The 23819-nt window shown below is 37.8% G+C and overlaps 1 long non-coding RNA gene across 3 annotated transcripts in view; it reads left to right on the forward strand.

The window, feature by feature from the left end:
* LOC145521162 (uncharacterized) overlaps nt 1-23819 on the forward strand; it is a 483033-nt gene that overhangs the window by 326079 nt on the left and 133135 nt on the right. Inside the window, exon 6 of one of the 3 annotated variants that reach the window (XR_014065185.1) lies at nt 5352-5422. The exons of 1 other annotated variant lie outside the window; for it this stretch is intronic. This is a non-coding gene — a long non-coding RNA (uncharacterized LOC145521162). Of the gene's footprint in view, nt 1-5351; nt 5631-23819 lie in introns of those variants that run through there. One more of the 3 variants, XR_014065182.1, reaches the window with a different exon arrangement.

Raw genomic sequence — 23819 nt, forward strand, 5'->3', positions numbered from 1 at the left:
CTGAGAAAACCAAATAATTTAGAAGAAAGGAAATTAAAGAGATAAAAGCACAAGTTTATGAAATAGAAAAAAGACCACAAATAAAAATCACTAACAAAATTAAAATAATATGCTAAAAATTATATTTTATGATATTATAGGCTTTATTGAGGGATGCAAGAATGGTTCAACATTTGAAAACCCATTAAAGACATTTAACTGTAAATATTGAACTGGTTCCAAACATTTATCTCTGCTCCTGTCAAAAACATACACAAAAATGCCACTAGAAGGGAAAAAAAAGTGGGAAGTAAATGAGAGAACAGACAACATGAGGTAAGAGATGTTAGTGAAATTTTGGAAGCACAAAGCAAATGAATGAGTGTTTACTGACAGCAGACTTGGGAAAGCAGAAATTCCTCTAAGCCTGCAAACAGGAAATCCAAGGAGCAAGGCAATTCAAGAAGAAAAACCTTAAAAAAAATTCCTATAAATTAGGAGGACCTGTGAAGTCAGGAATATTGTTTCAGTGTCAATATTTAAGAAGCAAAACCACAGGTCACCTAACCTGCCCGATGCAGTGACACCCGTATTCCTCCCCTGCCACAGCAGAGGATAGCAAGTTTGCTTGTGCAGTGGCTGGACCACAGGTATTCTCCACTTTTGGGTGCAAGGCCTGGCTGTCAGACTAGGGACACTTACACAAACAGGGGGCTTCCCTGGTGGCTCAGTGGTAAAGGATCCCCCTGTAATGTAGGAGTCACAGTAGTCATGGATTTGATCCCTGAATCAGAAAGATCCTCCTGAGAAGGGCATGACAACCCACTCCAGTATTCTTGCCTGGAGAAACCCATGGACCATGAAGCCTGGTGGGCTATAGTCCATAGGGTCGCAAAGAATCAGACACGACTGAAGAGACAGAGCATGCAAGCACACATGCAAACAAAGATTAAATGTGACCGTCTCAGTCTCTCTTTCTCCTTTTTGCTCAAAGAATGCAGTCAGCTGGCTTATATCCCTCCAAGAGAAAGATGGGATTGATTTGGAGACTGGTTGTTTTGTATATGCATTTGCATGGATACCTGTGTGTGCAGGTGTATTATACACTTACTGTATGTCATACACTACTACCTAACTGAATTTTTATCTAAGAACAGACTAAGATGGAAAAGGTTGGAGCAAGAAGTCTGCAAGTTAAATATCCTTATTTATGATAAAATGCAGTATGATCTTGGCTTGTTTCCAAGGCAAACTATTCAATATCACAGTAATCCAAGTCTATGACCCAACCACTAATGACAAAGAAGCTAAAGTAGAAATGGTTCTATGAAGATCTGCAAGACTTTCTAGAATTAACACCAAAAAAGATATTGTGTTTATCATAGGGGACTGGAATGCAAAAGTAGGAAGTTAAGAGATACCTGGAGTAACAGGCAAGTTTGGCCTTGGAGTATAAGATGAAGCAAGGCAAAGGTTAACAACAGTTATGCCAACAGAACACACTGGTCATAGCAAACACCCTCTTCCAACAACACAAGAGATGACTCTACACATGGATATCACTAGACGGTCAATATCGAACTCAGATGGATTATATTCTTTGCAACCAAGGATGGAGAAACTCTTTACAGTCAGCAAAAACATGACACAGAGCTGACTGTGGCTCAGAACATCAGCTCCTAATTGCAAAATTCAGGCTCAAAGTGAAGAAAGTAGGGAAAACCACTAGGCCATTCAGTTCAGTTCAGTTCAGTCGCTCAGTCGTGTCCAACTCTTTGAGACCCCATGGACCACAGCATGCCAGGCCTCCCTGTCTGTCACCAACTCCTGGAGTTTACCCAAACCTATGTCCATTGAGTAGGTGATGCCTTCCAACCATCTAATCCTCTGTCATCCCCTTCTCCTCCTGCCTTCAATCTTTCCCAGCATCAGGGTCTTTTCAAATGAGTCAGCTCTTCGCATCAGGTAGCCGAAGTACTGGAGTTTCAGCTTCAACATCAGTCCTTCCAATGAACACTCAGGGCTGATCTCCTTTAGCATGGACTGGTTGGATCTCCTTGAAGTCCAAGGGACTCTCAAGAGTCTTCTCCAACACCACAGTTAAAAAGCATCAATTCTTTGGTGCTCAGCTTTCTTTATAGTCCAACTCTCACATTCATACATGACTACTGGAAAAACCATCGCCTTGACTAGACAGACCTTTGATGGCAAAGTAATGTCTCTGCTTTTTAATATGCTGTCTAGGTTGGTTATAACTTTTCTTCCAAGGAGTAAGCATCTTTTAATTTCATGGCTGCAGTCATGCGGTGATTTTGGAGCCCAAAAAAATAAAGTCAGCCACTGTTTCCACTGGTTCCCCATCTATCTGCCATGAAGTGATGGGACCGGATGTCATAATCTTAGTTTTCTGAATATTGAGTTTTAAGCCAACTTTTTCACTCTCCTCTTTCACTTTCATCAAGAAGCTCGTTAGTTCTTCTTCGCTTTCTGCCATAAGTGTGTCATCTGCATATCTGAGGTTATTGATATATCTCCTGGCAATTTTGATTCCAGCTTGTGCTTCATCCAGCCCAGTTTCTCATGATGTACTCTGCATGTAAGTTAAATAAGCAGGGTGACCAATATACAGCCTTGACGTACTCCTTTTCCTATTTGGAACCAGTCTGTTCCATGTCCAGTTCTAACTGTTGCTTCCTGACCTGCATACAGATTTCTCAGGAGGCAGGTCAGGTGGTCTGATAATCCCATTTCTTTCAGAATTTTCCACAGTTTATTGAGATCCACACAGTCAAAGGCTTTGGCATAGTAACTAGGCTATTCATGTATGGTCTAAATCAATTCCCTTATGATTTTGCAGTGGAGGTGACCAATAAATTCAAGGGATTAGATCTGGTAGACAGAGTGCTTAAAAAACTATGGACAGAGGTTTGTAACATTGTATAGGAGGTGGCAATCAAAACCCTCCCCAAGAAAAAGAAATGCAAAAAGGCAATGTGGTTTTCTGAGAAGGCCTTATAAATAGCTGAGAAAGGAAGAGAAGTGAAAGGCAGAGGAGAAAAGGAAAGATATGCACAACTAAATGCAGAGTTCCACAGAATGGCAAGGAGAGTGAACAGTGCAAAGTGATAGAGGAAAACAATAGAATGGGAAAGACTAGAGATCTCTTCAAGAATTGGAGATACCAAGGGAACATTTCATGCACAGGTATGGGCACAATAAAGGACAGAGAAGCAGAAGAGATTAAGAAGAAGTAGCAAGAATACACAGAATAATTATAGAAAAAAGGTCTTAATGACCTGGATAATCACAAGGGAGTGGTCACTCATCTAGAGCCAGACATCCTGGAGTGTGGGTCAAGTGGCCCTTAGGAAGCATGACTACAAACAAAGCTAGTAGAACTGGAAGTTCAGCTGAACTATTTCAAATCCTAAAAGATGATGCTCTTAAAGTGCTGCACCCAATATGCCAGCAAATTTGGAAAACTCAGTGGTGGCCACAGGACTGGAAAAGGTCCATTCTCATTCCAATCCCAAAGAAGGGAAATGCCAAAGAATGTTCAAATTACTGTACAGTTGCACTCGTTTCACATACTAGCAAGATTATGCTCAAAATTCTGCAAACTAGGCTTCAGTAGTACATGAACAGAACTTCTGGATGTATAAGCTGTATTCAGAAAGGGCAGAGGAACCAGAGATCAAATTTCCAAAATCCGCTGGATCATAGAAAAAGTAAGAGAATTCCAGAAAAACTTCTGCTTCATTGATTACGCTAAACCTTTGACTGTGTGGATCGCAACAAACTGAGGGAAATTCTTAAAGAGATGGGAATACCAGACCACCTTATCTGTCTCCTGATAAACCTGTATGCAGGTTGTGAAGCAATAGTTAGAACCAGACATGAAACAATGGACTGGTTCAAAGATGGGAAAGGAGTATGTCAAGGCTGTATATTGTCACCCAGCTTATTTAACTTACATGCAGAGTACATCATGCGAAATGCCAGGCTGGATGAAGCACAAGCTGGAATCAAGATTGCCGGGAGAAATATCAATAACCTCAGATATGCAGACGATAACATTCTAACGGTAGAAAATAAAGAGGAACTAAAGAGTTTCCTGATGAAGGTGAAAGAGGAGAGTGAAAAAGCTGGCTTAAAATTCAACATTCATAAAATGAAGATCATGGCATCTGGTCCCATCACTTTATGCAAATAATTGAGGAAAAAATGGAAACAGTGACAGATTTTCTTTTCTTTGGCTCCAAAATCACTGTAGACAGTGACTGCAGACATGAAATAAAGGATGCTTGCTTCTTGGAAGCAAAGCTATGACAAACCTAGACAGCATATTAAAAAAGCAGAATGTCACTCTGCCATCAATGGTCTGTATAGTCAAAGCTATGGCTTTTCCAGTAGTCACGTTCAGATGCAAGAGTTTGACCATAAAAAAAGCTGAATGCCGAAGAATTGATGCTTTTGAAATGTGGTGTTTGAGAAGACTTTTGAGAGTCCCTTGGACAGCAAGGAGATCAAACCAGTCAATCCTAAAGGAGATGAACCCTGAATATTCATTGGATGGACTGATGCTGAAGCTGAAGCTCCAATACTTTGGCCATCTGATGCAAAGAGAGAACTCTTTGGAAAAGATCCTGATGCTGGGAAATATTGAGGGCAGGAGAAGGAAGTGACAGAGGATGAGATGGTTGAATGGCATCACTGACTCAGTGGACATGAGTTTGAGCAAACTCAGGGAGACAGTGAAGGATAGGGAAGCCTAATGTGGTGCAGTTCACAGGGTCGAAGAGTTGGACATGGCTTTTGGCTGAACAACAACAGCATAGGAGTTAAGTAAAATGATTCTAAATGTGTGACCATTTATTCATTGATTCTTTCAACAGATAAATATTGATCAATATTACATTCAAAGTCTATAAAAATATGCCTGGCATTGCTTTTTAAAAGGATGATTGACATGATCTTAGAAGATAGGAAAAATCAAGAAGACATTGACTTTATTATCTATAGGAATTGGTTAAAAACAGGTTATGTATTTCAAGCAACTCAATGTTACTCATAACCCAATATTAGAGAGCGACACTATTTCTATTAAAGAATAATGTAGAGAGAAAAAGTATGAATTTTCATGTGGTTGTGTGGTTTTTAACAACTAAATTAGAAATTGAGTAGTTTATTCCTATATAAGGTACATTTTTTGAATCTGAAGAATTGTGCTGTGTTTTTTAGCATTAGTATCTTTTATTTATAGTAAAATAACATTGCTTACAATTCAAAGTGAGTCACAAATATAATATCATTGGCTTCTTGCAACAAATCTTGGAGGTAGTTGTGGTAAATGGCATAATTTTTATTCACAGATCTTCGAACAGTAAAAATGGCACTTTTAAGTACTGGACTTGAAATTGGAATGTGTGGCCCATGAATCAAGGTAAATTGGACGTGGTCAAACAGACAATGGCAAGAGTGAACTTTGACATTTTAAGAACCAGTGAACTAAAGTGGATGGGAATGGGCAAATTTAATTAAGATGACTATTATATCTACTTCTGTGGGCAAAAATCTCTTAGAAAAAAGTGAAGTAGCCCATATAGTCAACAAACGAGTCTGAAATACAGTACTTGTGTGAAATCTCAAAACAGTAGAATGATCTTGGTTCATTTCCAAGTCAAACCATTCAATATCACAGTAACCCAAGTCTATGCTCCAACCACTAATGCCAAAGAAGTTGAAGTTGAATGGTTCTATGAAGACCTACAAGACCTTCTAGTTCATGGGGTTGCAAAGAGTTGGACACAACTGAGTGACTGAACAACAACAACGCGCAGTAAAATTAGCAACTTTAAATATTGGGCTCGAAATTGGGGGCTTCAAGTTGGGAGTCTTGAATCTGTTACAAGAAGCACTGTGAATCTGGGTGAGCACTTGCCATGTCTGGACCTCTGCATTCTTATCTATCAGTTAAGAGGTTTAAAATTGTGTTTTTCATGGCAATCTTATGTCTATAATCTGACAAAGAAAACTTCACTAATGAGAAATTGTGCCAGTTGGTCCCCAAACTGCCACTTAAAAATGTTTTTAAAAGTTTTGAAATTCTGTAGTTATTTTATGTATTTCCCATCTTTCTTTCCTTATCTCATCTCCTACCTTTCTCTTTCTCTCTCTTTTCTTTCCTTCCTTTCTAAACATTAGATTTGATAAATCATAGGAAAAAAAGTCCCAAGAGAGAGCAGTTTCTGGTTTGGTTGATTCAGCCACTCAGTGATGACAGCATTGGGAACTTGAATTCTTGTCAAGGTTTTACTCTTCATTCCTCAACATATTGACTTGTTTGGGGCTGGCAACTCTTCTGTTTTACAAGATAACTGTGACAGTTTCATGGAAATATGAAAACATGACAATGTCCAGCAGAAGACGGGAGAGAGCTATTTCAGTGTGCTTCTTTGTATATGAAAGAAAACCAACACCACTGTGTCTCTTTCCAGACCTTCTGTGTGTCGTTGTTTCACATATTTATGCCTAATTCATTAGTGGCAAGGAAAATGGAATGATCACAAATGGATTGGACTAGTCAGAAAACAGCCCTCCCCTCTGGAGCTGGGGCTACAGCCCCTCTTTCTTGCTACATGTATCTTGAGGAACGTTTTGTCTTTTCATATGGGATTAACTTCCTCTCTTACTCTACTGCATCTGTACATGCTGATCTTTCACTTGGAAATTCCATTCTCAATTATCTGCCAGGAAAATATTCTTCTTTAAAAATACATGTTGCATGTTACTTTTGAAGGAATTATAATGATGAAGAATATAACCACATAAGTTGGTACACTGAGATATAAATGGTATTTTAGAAATTATCTTTACTATCTGAAGAAAAAATATGCTTTCAGTAAAAGCAAATTTGAGGATATGAGAGCAGTGGAAAAACAAGTCTTTGAACATCAAATAGTGCCAATAAGATATAATGGGAAGCAAATACTCTGGTTCCTTGAAGAATCTAGGTCACCAAAACATAGTATTTGCACTTACATGGAGAGAAACAAGTAGCATCAAGATTTTTGGTCAGAGGAATTCAAAGACTCAAAATTAGGTCATACAGGACACCAAAAAAACTCCTCACACTATAATGATGTGGCAATCCACAAAGGGGGATGTATCCACCCACTGCGGATACAGCAGGTGGCAATCTTAGAGGAAACCTGAGTAGAATTAAAGGAGGGAACAAAGAAAATGCTATGTATGTATTTATGTATGTATTTATTCATACCTAATTAACTATCTGAACACCTGCATACCTAGATACCTACCTACCTGAACAGGATCTACCACATCTGGGAAAGGACAGACCTCATGTTTCTTCCTCTCACCTGGCTGACAGTGTACATGAACAGACATTTACAGATTTATCCTGCTTCACTTCCTTTTTTTTTCAGATATCGTTGAAGGAGGAGTTCATTCAGTCAGCAATCTTTGTAGATTGAATTGGGATCATAGCCACTGTGACAAGTCACTACCATGACCAAACCATCTTCTCAGTTACTTGTGAGGCCCAAGAAGGTGTGAATCACCTGGCACATGAGCCAGAGGGAGGTTATTGCAGTCTTGTCCAGGCAGCCCTCTTTGGTCCTGCCCAGCCATGAATGCAGTTATCTTCTTGCTCTGTACATTCTCTGACTAGTTATTATTTTGTGTTTTGTATTGATTTTTTTTTTGCTTACATAATTTCTCCTTAATTTCCAGAAGATAGTGAATATCATGAGGCTCTAATCATTTTTTATCCCTAATCCCAAATTTTTAAGATAGTGGGTACTCAACATGTGGACTAATCTCACCACACTCCATGACTGCATTCAAGCAGCTGAATGAAGCTGGAGAAAATCATACAACCATAATGACTGGCTTCACTTTATGACCACAGACCACAGGGGGGCTTTTAGTGCTGCTCAAGAATCCAACTATAACCTTGCTTGTTATTCCCCTGAGGAAATAGAAGTCATAGAAGAGAACTTCCACATATGCCCTTTCACAATATGCCAAATTACCTGTATCCATTTACTATGCATTCCCTTATTTCACAATCGATGGGCTATCTGAGGCTCCATACCAACTTGAACACTGGATCTCACCCTCTCCTGTCAAGGGTTTTGGTCTGAAAGTGATTCATTTCTCTATATCATCAGTATTCCCCTCTGCACTGAACCTTTAACATTAGCATACAAATATGTTTTATCTTCCATGAAGAAAAATCTTCTTTTTCTCCACATTCTTCTCAAGCCACTGCATCATTTTTCTGTTCCCGTGATAGCAAAGCCCTTCCTCATAGAAAATATTGCGTCTTCTCACTGCCTCCATTTCATTTCTTTCACATTTAGATCAACTTTCTGTTGATATCACACCACTGAGAGAGCTCTTGTCAAGGTGACCCCTAACTGCTAAATAGTGTCCTCATCATGTGTGATCTACCAGTTACACTTTCCATGATCGATCATCCTTTCTTTCTTAAGGCATTCTTAGCACTAGGTTTCTGGGTCTTTGCTCTTTCTCACTTTCTGTTTCCTGGACTAGCTCTCTTATGGGTCATTCTCTCCCCAGCATAGTTAGTGAGCGCACTTCAGGCTGCGTCATGTGTCCGCTTGTCTTTGCTGGCAACATTCACCCCTCAAAATGCCTTATTCAGAGTCATGGCTCCTGTCTGAGTCGGCTTGGAGTGCTGTAACAAAATACCCGAGACTGAGTGGCTTAAACAATATGCATTTATGTTTCACAGTTCTGGAGGCTGGAAGTCCAAGATCAAGGTGCCAGCAGATTTGGTTTCTGGTGGGAGCCCTCTTCCTGGCTCTCACGTGTATCAGTGGAGAAGGAAATGGCAACCTACTCCAGTGCTCTTTCCTGAAAAGTCCCATAGACAGAGGAGACTGGAGGGCTACAGTCCACGGGGTCACAAGAGCTGAACATGATTGAGCGACTAAACTACCACCACCACCACAGGGATGAGAAAGAGGTCTGTCTTCCTTGTCTTGCAAAGACACTAATATTATCTTGGTGACTTCACCTTGACCACCTCATCTAAACTTAATTCCCTCCAAAGTCCTTGACTTCTAATATCTTCACACTGGGAGTTTGGGCTTTAATATGTGAATTTTGGTGGTACACAAACATTCAATCCATAACACACACACACATGTGTGTGTGTATGTGTGTGTGTGTGTGTATAGTTAGTCCATAATCATATATTTAACTGCTTATTTGACATCTCCAAGTGTGTTCCTGGCCTCATATTATGTATCCTTAAACTCTATGTTCTCCACTTGCCCAAGCCACATCAGATCTCTTGTGACTTTCTGAGGAGGCCAAGCAGCCTCAGCAGTAGGGACTTTCTTTTCTTTGCCTAGAATTGTCTTCTTCCACAAAAGCATGGCTTACTTTTTCCTTTACTTCAAATACGTTATTATCAGAAAGCGCTTCCTGTCAGCTCTCTGTAAAATCTGGTTCATTTTATTTCCCATGCTTTATTTTTCTTCAAAGCACCTTTCCTCACCTGCATATATTATTTTTCTTTATTATCTCTCCTCTCCACTAGTTCTTAAAAGCAAGAACTTTGGCTGTTTTGTTCACTGCTTTGTTCTGTGTCCTTTGAAAAGTGCCTAGTGCCAGATAGATGCTCAATAAATATTTGCTTAAGGAGGGAATGAGTGAAGAAAGTGTTGAATGATTGTACAGTTGATGTGTCAAGGGACTGAACATTACTGAGAAGGCAGAGCGTGGCATTGTAGAATCACCGATTTTTGCAGTTGAAAGAGAATTGAATGATCCAACTGAATTTCCTTACACTGAATATTGAGAACTTAAAACTCAAGAAGTTGAGGAAACTGGTTCTACATTAAACAGCTAGAGTCAGAAACAGTTCTATTAATTTGTCAGTACCTGAGACCCTCACTCTATTGTTCTTTTTATATATCATGCTGAGCTTTGGCTGCTGATAGTATAATTTTATTGAGGTCTCTATACTTCAGTTAAAATCTATGCATATAAATTTTTACTGACCTGAGAATGAAATATACAATAAATATATATATGATGTTTAGATTGTCTCAAACTTTGTCTTGCTGAAATACCCATCATTTTTCCTTCTTTTTTTTTTTTTGATTTACTATGTCTTAATGTCCCTAGCCCTTTCCTCTTCTCACTATATGTGCTAATATATAGTATTATATCTATTACCATAATTTATTCTGCCATTTTTATTTTGATAACTTATGGATCTGTATCTTAAATCCACATTTTCCTTTTGAGCTCTAGACTTACCTTTTAGGAATTTGTGCTCAGATGTCCAATACAAACTGAAGATGTTTCAAACTGAACCTTATCATCTCCTGCCTCTTTTACCAGGTTCTCGACCTCAACATCCCCTCCCTCTAACAATCTCACTCTTCTTCCTGTATCTTTTGAACCATGGCTGGCAGCATGATTAAGTCAGCAAAGCAATGATTAAATTGGTAAAGGAGCTTTGGGGGGATCACCCTTGAATCTTTTCTCTTGCTTTTCTCCCATTTTGAACCATTGTCAAATATGGATGTTCTTTGTTCATAAATCTCCCCTCAGTTTTTCTTTCTTTTTTCTTTCCTAAATGCCACACTCCCTGCATTAGTTTCTCATGTCTGTTTCTTTCATGACTGCATTAAGTCTCCATCTAGGATATGTTCTTCAAGTGTTCCACAGTGTTGCACATCTTTCTAAAAACCAAAACTTATTATGTCTTGATCCTTCTTAGAATTCTTTGATAGCTCCCTATTGCTTCCAGAAATAAAATATCAAGGTCTTAATATGACACAAAATACTCTTTCTGATTTGGCTCCTGCTACTTTTCCCACCCTTTCTCCTTTCCAGCTGTGTTGAAACCTGCAGGTGTCTGGTTATGCCTTGAACTCTCACCCCTTCTTGGAATTTGCTTGACTGCTCTGTCTACTTCTCCTTCTTGTAAGCTAGGAGCTATCGCTTTCAAGGAGCGTTTTCTCCCCTGGACTGTGTTTGAGTCTGTTCTTTGGTGCTCTTGTTGTGCCTCTCTGGACACTCATAATAGCATCACTGAATTTCACAGTAGGTATCAGATTACCTGTTGAACTCTTCCATTGGATTGTAAGATGCTTGTGGACTGGGCTATGTTCAAATCTTTTGCTGATTTAGTATTTAGAAGGCTGTCTGGCACATGAACAGTGATTGCAGAAAGAACTGAATGAGATGTCTTCAGAATAGCATCTTTTCCTATGTGCACTGTCATTCAGCATATTTGATGATAATGAGCATGAGAGAGCATCAGTTCACCTCTGACTTGCCTCACTTTGGCTTTGCCCCACTCTAGTGCTTCCCTGGTTTTGATCATAATTAATATGATTAAATCATAGTTGCTATTTTCATAGCACTTAAATTTTATGTAATATATAGAGATACATTTTAAAATTCAACTTCCCTCAAATAAAGAAAATTAATGAGATTATTATGATTACATTTCTACAAATGAAAGTACTGAGAAATAGGAAAATTGACTTCTCCAAGGTCATACAAGTGGAAGTAACAAATTGGGAATTTGAAACCAGTTCTTCTGGGTCTTTATTAGTGTCTAGCAAGCATCTCTCTTTGGCTCTATGTACTTTATTTACAATGTTTGAAAAGCATCATTTTGCTTCATATATTCCCAAGTTATCCAGAGAGAAAATTTCAGAGAAAAATCCTATATTGCCTTAGAGTTTAAGAGCAGAGAGAAACTGAGAATAGTTTTATAGTGATGTTTTCATTTGAAGGATGACGGGAGAAGAAAGAAGAGATGAGAGAAAAAAGGACCGTGTATAAAAGAGATTTTTTTTTTGAATATTAAGGGATGCATGTGTTCAATTTGAATATCAGACACAAAATTGTCCTGTGTACAAAAACTTGTCAGAGTTCTAAAATTTCCTTGCCATTTGTTTCCCGTTTGGTTTTCTCAAGCTTCTTACTGTTTTAGATAGAAAAATAACCTGTTACTTGAAGACAGCTTCTCTGGTGGTATTTTAGAACAATAATAAATTGAGTACCAGAAATTACATAAGAAGTCCTATTTTTATGAGACTGTTTTTAGGATAGATTTTGCAGGCTCTAACAATTATTCAAGCTTCACATCTAAATAAATATTCAAGCCTTTGATGTATTTTTAGTTGTTCAAAAGTCAACATTCTGTATTATTTCTGCATATCTTTTTCTTTATAGTTCGTGTTGCCACCAAGGACCCAATTTCTAGCCACAAGGCAGGGCAGAAGGCTTGCAGCCAGTGCTACAATCAATGCTAATGTTGCTCTTTAGCCAGCTAGAAATTGGACCTGGGTATTTCTCTGGAGTCTGAAATCCTCAGGTCATAACACTAACATCTCCCAGCACACAGCCCAATCTTATTTAACCTTGCTTCTGGGCATTGTACATTTTAAAACTATTTCACTTTCCTGAACAGGTCTCCAACTGACTTATGTTGTGAGTATGAAGTTCTTTTTTTGTGTAAAGAAAATATAGTACAAGAAACGAGCAATAAGTCAATAGGAATTAGGTGTGTGTACATACACTGAAATAAATGATGTGAAGACTTTATCTTAAATTTGTTAAAAATCAAATGGCTGATTACAAATGGATGCTATGGATAATTGAATTTCAAATGTATTTAATAACTGAAGTGGAGGTGCAGTTTCATATTTTGAAGCTTTTTGCTTTTAATTACTGGCAAATCATTGTCATTTTGGAGTAAAAATAGATTTATGGAAATCCTTATAAAATAGAAACAGCTTCAGTCCTTCTCTGTCACTATAAAAAAGGTGTGTTTGATTGTTATCTACAGCTAACTGCAGGAATAGAGTAGGTATTTATGGATCAACTGTAACAATGAATAGCTGATGAGTTTAACTCATATTTGGTGAATCAAGTCTTCTCATTGGCTCTCCCCATCAGTGTTTCTTTGTTGTGCTTATCTAGCAGTTGTAACTTTTTAAAAAATTAAGATTGAAAGAATTGGATCTTTTTTTTTTCCAAAGAAGAGTATATCAGTCTGAAAGATCATTTGGAGATATATTTCCAGGGCACCTATCTGATCCTGGTGTCTATGGTGGTGAAGGTCAGAAATCTCCAAATGTATTAGTCATATTTTGATGCAGTTCTTATCTATTAAAGAGATCCTGACTGAAGTGTAGACCAGACGTTGAATCAGACAGTATTGTTCAGTGGTTGTAGGATGGAAGTGAAAATCAGCATTCCATTTACAGGATTTACTTATTTAATAAGGATCATTTAAATCATATGCAGTGAATCTCATGGGTTTATTTGTTAAGCAATTGCTCTGGTAAACTTTCAGTGAGTGACTCCCCTTCCTTGACCACAGCAGGAGAAGCCTGACTCAAACTGAGATAGTCAGAGTCTCCTTCATACAGGAACTGAGCTGGAGAAAGGCAAGGAGGGATAGAAATGGTGGAAACAAAGTCACCTGATGGTAACATTTCCATGAATTCCTGCCACAGCAGCCTCTAGTGTTGCACAACTTCCTTCCTTAAAGCAAGAGAAATAGTCTCTTTCCATTTTAGAATTTTCTGAGAATAATTGGAGTCTGTTTCTTTTGCCTGAACTGGTTCAACCTATTTTTTTGCTTAAATAAGTTATAGAATATGGCTAATTAAGAAACTTAATTTTCACATACCAGTGAAATATTTTAACTCACAAGAGATATTAACTTGCCAAAAATTATTGCTGTGAGATACAATTACTCATAGAATTGGTGGTAAACAAATTGTGAAGAAGCTAAATTTATCCTGGAGTTTTATGTCTCATTTTTCTGGACTCTTTATTACCATCCTTCTCCTACTTGTACTCCTCAAATTTTTTTTTAAATTTTTACATTGTTTTTAATTTAATTTAATTTTTTTTTAACACCAAAGACATTTTGTATTGGGGTATAGCTGATTAACAATATTATGATAGTTTCAGGTGAACAGTGAAAGGACTCAGCCATACATGTACATGTATCCATTCTACCCCAAAAGCCCCTCCCATCCAGGTTGGCACATAACATTGAGCAGATTTCCATGTGCTCTACAATAGATTATTGTTGGTTATCCATTTTAAATATAGCAGCGTGTACATGACCTTAGCCATTGGTATAAGTGACCCTATGCCTCAAATGCCTCGCAGTTTGGGTTTATGTCTCTTGCATTGGAGTAATTACTAATGACTCCTCCCTTTACTCTCAAAAGTCCCTCAGTCTATGGTCATCTTTCTTAAATGTTTTTAATAGCCTTGATAGAAACTTCTACTATGATGAAAAGTTGAGACGATCAAGTGATCATCAAATTATTGAATTTTTCAACCATCTGTTTTTTAAAAGAAAATATAAAGACTTCATACAACTCTCTACTGAAAAAAAAAAAAACCCAAAACAAAAAAAAAGAATATGATTTAAAACTGGGCAGAAGATTTGAATACACATTTTTCTAAAGTTGACATACAGACATCAACATAAAAAGATACTCAACGTCACTAATCACCAAGGAAATGCAAATCAAAGCTGAAACATGGTATCACCTTATACTTGTTAGAATAGCTATTATGAACAAGGCAAAAAAGAGATACGAAATGCTTGTAAGGGTATGGAGAAAAGGAAACCCTTGTATACTGTTCGTAAATATGTAAATTGTGTGATCTGAAAAGCTATCCAATTATTGAAATAGCTAGAGTCATATTTTAATTGAGCTACTTTCTGATATCTGTGAAGAATTTCTTTATTCCATCGTGTGTGCGTGCTAAGTCGCTTCAGTCATGTCTGATCTTTGTGACCATGGCCATGGACTATAGCCCACCAGGCTCCTCTGTCCATGGGATTCTGCAGGCAAGAATACTGGAGTGGATTGCCATGCCCTCCTCCGGGTCATCCTATTGCAACTTCATCTTATTTCTTTTGTTGGAAAATGTTCTGCCTTAGCTTCAGTTTTAAACATGTCAATATTTTTATAGGGTCCAGTAATAGCTTATTCAGAAATAGGACTTCAACAACAACAAAAAAGAAGGTCTAGCTATCCAATCATTGAATTTTAGATATAAAATAAACTTGGAACTTTTCTTTAAAGACAGCATTTCCATAAAAATGGTACAAACTATTGCCCTTCTTTGAAAACCCATGCATTTGCTAATCTGCCAAGTAAATCTACTGTTTCTACTTGGCTTTTTAGAAGTTTTTCTGTATTAAATGCAGATAAATAGAGCACAACAGCACCTCCAAAATACTGCTCCTTAATTCTCCTGTGCAATTTTCTTTATTGCAGGTGTCTGTCTTTAAACAGATCTGATGAGCTTTATGAGGTTTTGACTTCAAAAAGGGCTCTTGAATTTTTAATCACCTTACTCAGGAACAATGTTTTCTTGGTGTGCCTTCCATTTCTCTTTTATATGGGGAAATTACGCACATTTTTACTAAGTCATCAATTCCTGCTTGAAATTCTACCCTCAGTTTCATGCATGCGTGGCTTTATAAAAGTGGGATAAGTTTTCTGTGCTTCAGGGACTGTGCAGTGAAAGCAGGATCCAACAGAGATTTGGCCATATCCAACAAATGCCTGCTGTCAGATTTTCCCTTCTCCTCCGTTTGACATGATGGAATCCCTTACAAACATGTCGATTCAGACCAGCGTGCTGCATACTAAATTATGACAGCAGTATTCACATGTTAGCATCAAAAAAAGTGGACTCATCATGTGGTATTGTTTTGAAGCGAAACCTTGGTGATGAGACAAGAAAAGAAGACTATCCATCAATTATCTCAATATTTTGAAGGCTGTAGCATAGGGTGGATGTTTGACTCTTGCTGTGGGATGGCAGGTTTGCTGCGATTTGTGTGAATTTCACTGTATGATTTTGGTTTTGATGACAGATGTTAGAGGAATAATATTCAACTTTCTGATGTGTTCTAATATCCTTGGGGTAAAATGAATCTACATAGAATTGAAGAATATTGTAGTTGTATTTGTTAATTGAAGCTGCTGTGCTTTGTACTTTATTTCGGAGCATCATGCCTGAGCAGACACAGAAGAAAAGCAATTATTTTTAGCAAATGTGAGACTGGTTTGCAGCATTGCTGGCATGCAGCAAGCCTCTAGAACACACACAGGAAAGGGAAAGTGGGGGGAGGGGGTCACAGACTGGTTTTCACTTGTAGAATATTCTTGTCATTTCTGGAAAGCAATATTGTTTTACATGTGTTTTGTTCCAACTGTTTATGCACAATAAACCAGTTTTAAATATGATGAAGTTAAGTGGACTTGTCTGTGACGATCGAAAATTCTACAAACATTCCATCATTTTTCAATTATTCAAAAACTTAGCTATTTTAAATACTTATCACAGTTGCATTGAAGAGTATACTTTCCTGTTCCACATTCAGGCTGGAAATCATTATAATAGGAGAAAACCCTTAAATATATACCCAGTGGAAGGGATCTCAATACACGTTACAGGAGAGGGATAGTCTATGGGGAGTGAACACTCAGGACCAAATGCTGAGACGACTGAAACAATGGGAAAATGTTAAAAAAAAAGCAATGGGAAATGAATTTAACAAGACATTCTTTTGTTGAAACCATTCTGAATACTACTTCAACATTAACTCTTAAATGTATTTTGTGTCACTATTTTGTAAAAACAATTTAAATGACCCTCCATTTCCTAAAGAACAATGGCTGTGTGGCACATTGCTATGCAAGGTCTTTCTCAAATAGGCTGGTGAATCTAATCCCCCAGGTAGACTCTCCTGGTCTTACCTTTGGGTTTCTACTAAAAAGCAACTGGGGTGTCTAGCCTATCCGAGAACTTCTTGCCCATCATTAATAGTAAATGCTAACATTTCTAAGTGCCAGTCATTGCACTGAATGCCTTATATGCATCATTTCTTTTATCTCTTTTAGCTCATTTAACTCATATCATGACAACACCGTGCAGCAGGTTTTATTTTCCTCATGATGAGAGTTAGATACCCAGAAGGATGGAACTTCCCTGAGGTTGCAAAGCTCAAATATAAGGCAGTCAGTCTGACTCTGGAGTTAAGAGTTATCAAGCCACTAAACTGTACTGTTTCCATTCTGCTTCAGTTTTTCTCTGCATTATCTCTGTGGGTTCTGCCTTAGACTAACCTCTTGGGCTGGCTACCTTGGCTGGTCTTTCTTTGTGACTTTCTGTTTTGCACCTGAGCCCTGTCTCATGCTAAACTTAGCTTCACATTTCCTAATCTCTAAACCACCCTACTTCCTCCAGATGCAGTCTGACCTCTACTTCCTGCTGGGGACACCCTCTCTGCCAGCATTCTGAAGAACGATTATATTAAATTACCTATGTATGATCACATGCATATACTTCTTTTTCTAAGTCTGGGAACCATCTAATCTCTGTAACCATCAGTTGATGACTTCCCCTTCTGTGGCTTTCTGAAAACAGCATTAATCTGGTTCTTTCTCATCCTCTCTAAGTTCCCTCCTTCCTTTGTTCCCTAAACTTGGACACTCTGAATGTTCTGAATATCTTTCATTGTATCTTTCCACTTTTCTCTCCATATCGTATCTTTAGAAATCTCATCCACTTCCATAGTTTGTTAATTTTGTTAGGTGGGTAATTCTCAAATCTGTACTTTCTCCCAGGACCTGTTATACAGTGCCTTGCTTTTATTTGTCCTCTGACTAGTTTTTCCACCTCAACCCTGTATTTCTGTAACCAGTCTTTCATCTCCACATGTACTTCTCTCCTATTTGCCCTAAACCTTCTCCTTTTGACGCCCCTCCCCCCCCATATTTTAAATACTCTTACATCATATAACTAGGATTCAATTTTAGTAGGATTTTATTTCTCCCTATTTTTCTTAAAATGAATGACATCAATCACAGTACTATTACTATGTACCAGATAATGCTCTAAGTTTTGCATGAATTATCTCATTTAAATTTGAAGTAGCTACTCATTGTTATTCCTCACTTTATGGACAGGGACCCAGTCAATCATACTTTCCTGTTAATTTGGTCACAAATTCTCCCTTATCCACCTTTCTGTCAATGGTATTAACAGCAATAGTTTATACTAATATAGCTCCGATTTTGCACTGGTCTTTTATCCTCTTGACCTTCTCCTCAACAGTGCCTTCTGCATACTTGCCAAGGATTATTATTCCTAAAATATTGCTTTGATAGTGCCACTTTCTGGTCCCAAGGCCTTTCATAACTTCTTTTGTTTTACATGTTGCAGTCCAAATTTTCCCCTTCATATTCACCACCTGTATTTCCACATTTATTTTTTACTGCCTTTTGCACAAAATCTGTCATCAAACTAATTTCTTCCAACATCTTTTGAATTTTCAAAGTTAGTTCTTTCCAACCTCCTGACTTTGGTTATTTGATTCCCTGAATGTGAATGCCAGTCATCTCCCTCTTCCTCACTCCTGTCTCTGTCTATAGAAATCTTATAGACTGCAAGGACTGGACTTGAATGCCATTTTGCACACTAAGCACCAAACAAAAGGGATGTCCCTTTTCTGAAATTTCATGGGACATTTGTGCCACTCACATAAAACCTATTATTGCTTTGTTTCTGGTCATTTTTCTGTGTTCTATTTTTTCCTACGAGGCTGTAAACCTCTGGGGAAGTTGTAGCTGTCACATTCACCATGTATTCCTCTTGGCATAAAGGAGATATTTTTATGGGAGGAACTGTTAGAAAATATTTGACTCTAGGACTGAATGAAGAATCTTTTATAATGTAACCATTTTCTTAGTTCTTAGTGTTTTGGGCATAGTGACTTTTTAGAATCTGATAATACTGAGAATTTTTGCCAGAAAATAGAGAACTACACATAGGAGCAAGTATTTGTATGACTCATTGCATTCCTGGATCTCCTGAAGCCAGTTCAGGTTAAGAAACTTTCAATTCCATTCATTCATGTGTTTTATGGCCTGCAGTTAGGCAGCAGCATAAGGATGGGGGTCACTCAAGCAGGGAGGGTCCCTTCACATTTCTGTGGCAAGGTTTCCAAACTATAAAAAATACTTCTGTGTCTGCCCCAATAGAATGTGAGGTAATAATAAATACATCTGGAAAGAATTTATTGGACTCAGGGTACATGGCATGTAGGGTACTACATTAGGGATAGGGAAAATTACAAAGACTGCCCCCCCAATCATTCTTACTTTCTGAGGCTATAATTTTTATATTCTAATGAGGTAGAGAATGAAGGACCTCAGTCCTGTATGTAGGGTAGAGTTGCTTACCTTATTATAAATAAAGCTCATATCCACTTCACAATTCTTTCTCCTAGGATGCTTAATGAAAAGAAGCAACAATATTGTCAGTGACTATATCAGAATTATATGTGAATGTTCCTTTTCCCTTTACCAGCAGTCCTCATCTCTGAACTCTGGAGAAAATGGTAATGATTTTGAAGAACAGATGTAGCCATCAATTCCACTAGCCCATCAATGTAGAAGGATCAGAATATCAACCAAAATTCAAGATAAGGAAAAAAAAAAGGCAGAAGAGTAGGGTGCCTGACCTTCTGTAACTCTGTGGGTGTCATTAGTGGCTGGCTACTGAGTTTATATGGGAAGTGTGGCTTTTTTTGGAATCACACGCTAGCTTCTTGGTTATAGCTCCACAGTTACTGCCTTGATGGTGATCCAAAGACTTTCTCCTTCCGTTGCTTCTTTCAACTGCTCCTGACCTTGCAAGAGAACCATATTTGAAGTTTATTTCTAATAGAAAGGATGATCCACAAAATTCAAGTGTCTATGTGAATTCATTTTAACTTCTCTTTGTAAAGGTTGAAGGTAGATAGGTTTTAGGGGAGGCAACATTGTAAGAGGGGCAGATGGAATAAATAGCTAATTAAACCAACAAGTATTAAGCACAAATGAAGGCCTACACACTAGATGTTGGTAAGCTAGAAATGAATAGGATATAATTTGTGTTTTCAAAGTAGTTAGAATCCAGAAAAAAAGGCAAGCATCTCAACATACAAGACTTTTCTAAGAGGAGTGACTAATATATTCTCTAGCCATTGTGGGAGTACAGAGAAGGAGCATCTTAACAAAATCGAATGGGTTAGGGAAGATTTTCTTACAAGAGCCACCATTGCTATTAAAATTCATATGCTAAATAGCTAACATTTGTGATGCTTTGTTGATGTTTTATAGAGGCCTATGTAGAAAGGATCCTGGTCCTCTAGACCACATTAAGTAACATAAACATACTGACTTAGATAGAATGTAAGACAACACAAGAGCAGACATGTTTACAGTAGTAAACACTTTGCTCAGAGTGTGTCTATAGCAGGTAAGTAGTTCAGTGTGTGTGTGTGTGTATGTATGTATGTGTGTTTATTCCTTACGTCTACAAATCAGTCAAAAATGAATGTTTTAATTAGTGTAAAATTTTATGATGTGATGGAAACCACTGAATGGGCTAAAGCCAATAATTCATTGCACAAAGGTCTCTGCAGCTAATTTCAGACAGGAATACCTTTTGCTCTCTGATGAACTGAAACGTATGTGAGAGTTACTATCACCTTCCAAGTCTCAGGAGCAATCTATCCCATTGTCACATCTTTCTTTTGAACCATGATATTCTGAAAAAAATTATAAGTCTTTCTTCTATTATTTCACAAAGGTTGTATTGTCAAGCCATTTCCAGGAGGTATATTTCCAAGATTTGCCTTCCTCCCTGGAATCATGAACTCTTCAGATGCTATGATAATGGACTTGAAAGTCATCTATGAGCTGGTGATTCTATTAATTTGAATAACAGGTGTTCTAATTTCTAGTTATAATGTTTTTAGTGATTGGATCTTTCCACGTTTCTCTTCCTGGCAGATGAAACATTCTAGTTAGAAAATGAACGTCTGGCTCATTCCCCAAGGAAGTAATAAGTACTTTAGAAACTTTTAATTAAAGACAGAAAATTTGGGATAACAGAGTGGGAATATATGTAATAAAATCACATAGTTTCAATTAGACTTTAGGAAAAGAACATGTCATTGATGACGTTGATTGTATTTTAGAAAAAGATTCTGTGTAAACTTATCTACAGTTTATGCATCTACATAAATATTTGACCTGCTGACCTGATCTACATTTCATTATTTGTAATTAAGTTTCAGGCATTTTTACCTTGAGAAACATAATCTGTTTATCTATATCCATTGAAATATCATCTATCTACCTATGCATCTATCAATAGCTATATCAATTATCTATGTTCTATCTATATATCTGTCTATGATACATATTATAGATAATTTTGAATATGTATACATAGATACCATTTTCTTATGTTACAGTTACTATTGAACATGCTTAAAAAAACAATATTCATTGCATATCACTTCAGTTCAGTTCAGTTCAGTCACTCACTCATGTCTGACTCTTTGCGAGCCCATCGGCTGCAGTATGCCAGGCTGTCCATCATGAACTCCAAGAGCTTACTAAAACTCATATCCATTGAGTTGGTGAGGCCATCGAACCATCTCATCCTCTGTTGTCCTCTTCTCCTCCCACCTTCAATCATTCCCAGAATCAAAGTCTTTTCAAATGAGTCAATTCCTCATATTGGGTGGACAAAGTATTGGAGTTTCAGCTTCAGCATCAGTCCATCCAATGAATATTCGAGACTGATTCCCTTTAGGATGAACTGGTTGGATCTCCTTGCAGTCCAAGGGACTCTCAAGAGTCTTCTCCAATATCACAGTTCAAAAACATCGATTGTTTGGTGCTCAGCTTTCTTTATAGTCCAACTCTCACATCCATACATGACTACTGGAAAAACCATAGCTTTGAATAGAAGGACCTTTGTTGGCAAAGTAATGCCTTTGCCTTTTAATATGCTGTCTAGGTAGGTCATAACTTTTCTTCCAAGGACCAAATGTCTTTTAATTTCATGGCTGCAGTCACCATCTGCAGTGATTTTAGAGCCCCCCGGAATAAAGTCTGTCACTGTTTCCACTGTTTCCCCATCTATTTGCCATGAAGTGATGGGACCAGATGACATGATCTTAGTTTTCTGAATGTTGAATTTTAATCCAGCTTTTTCACTCTCCTCTTTCACATTCATCAAGAGGCTCTTTAGTCCTTCTTCACTTTCTGCCATAAGGGTGGTGTCATCTGCATATCTGAGGTTATTGATATTTCTTCCTGCAATCTTGACTCCAGCTTGTGCTTCATACAGACCAGCATTTCTCATGATGTACTCTGCATATGTGTTAAATAAGCAGGGTGACAACATACAGCCTTGACGTACTCCTTTCCCGATTTGGAACCAGTCTGTTGTTCCATGTCCAGTTCTAACTGTTGCTTCTTGACCTGCATATAGATTTCTCAAGAGGCAGGTCAGGTGGTCTGGTATTCCCATCTTTTGAAGAATTTTCCAGTTTGTTGTGATCTACATAGTCAAAGGCTTTGGCATAGTCAATAAAGCAGAAGTAGATGTTTGGAACTCTTGCTTTTACGATGATCCAATGGATGTTGGCAGTTTGATCTCTGGTTTCTCTGCCTCTTATAAATCCAACTTGAACATCTGGAAGTTCAGGGTTCACATACTGCTGAAGCCTGGTATGGAGAATTTTGAGCATTACTTTACTAGCATGTGAGATGAATGCAAATGTGTGGTAGTTTGGGCATTTTTTAACATTGCCTTTCCTTGGGATTGAAATGAAAACTGACGTTTTCCAGTCCTGTGGCCACTGCTGAGTTTTTCAAATTTGCTGGCATATTGAGTGTAGCACTTTCACAGCATCATCTTTTAGGATTTGAGATAGCTCAACTGGAATAACATCACCTTCTCTAGCTTTGTTCATAGTGATGCTTCCTCAGGCCCACTTGACTTCACATTCCAGGATGTCTGGTTCTAGGTGATTGATCACACCATCATGATTATCTGGATCGTGAAGACTTTTTTTGTATAGTTCTTTTGTGTATTGTTACCACCTCTTCTTAATATATTCTGTTTCTTTTAGGTCCATACCATTTCTGTCCTTTATTGTGTCCATCTTTGCATGAAATTTTCCCTTGATATCTCTTTTTATTAAAGAGATCTCTAGTCTTTCCCATTCTATTGTTTTCCTCTATTTCTTTGCATTGATCACTGAGGAAGGCTTTCTTATCTTTCCTTCTTATTCTTTGGAACTCTGCATTCAAATGAGTACATCTTTCCTTCTCTCTTTTGCCTTTCCCTTCTCTTCTTTTCACAGCTATTTGTAAGTCCTCCTCAGACAACCATTTTGCTTTTTTGCATTTCCTTTTCTTGGGAACGGTCTTGATCCCTGCCTCCTGTACAATGTCACAAACTTCTGTCCATAGTTCTTCTGTCACTCTGTCTGTCAGATCTAGTCCCTTAAAGCTATTTCTCACTTCCACTGTATAGTCATAAGGGATTTGATTTAGGTCATACCTGAATGGTCTAATGGTTTTCCCTACTTTCTTCAATTTAAGTCTGAATTTGGCAATAAGGAGTTTATGATCTGAGTCACAGTCAGCTCCCAGTCTTGTTTTTGCTGACTGTATAGAGCTTCTTCATCTTTGGCTGCAAAGAAAATAATCAATCTAATTTTGGTATTGACCATCTGATGATGTCCATGTGTAGAGTCTTCTCTTGTGTTGTTGGAAGAGGGTGTTTTCTATGAGCAGTGCATTCTCTTGGCAAAAGTCTACTAGCCTTTGCCCTGAATTATTATAATTTCAACCACCTTATAAAAGTTAAAAGTGCATATATTAGTTATTCCACTTGTCCTTGCCCTTTTCTGCTAATTT

Source organism: Giraffa tippelskirchi, chromosome 9 (assembly GCF_054371585.1).
Source record: "Giraffa tippelskirchi isolate mGirTip1 chromosome 9, T2T-mGirTip1v1.2.pri, whole genome shotgun sequence".
Classification (NCBI taxonomy): Eukaryota; Metazoa; Chordata; class Mammalia; order Artiodactyla; family Giraffidae; genus Giraffa; species Giraffa tippelskirchi.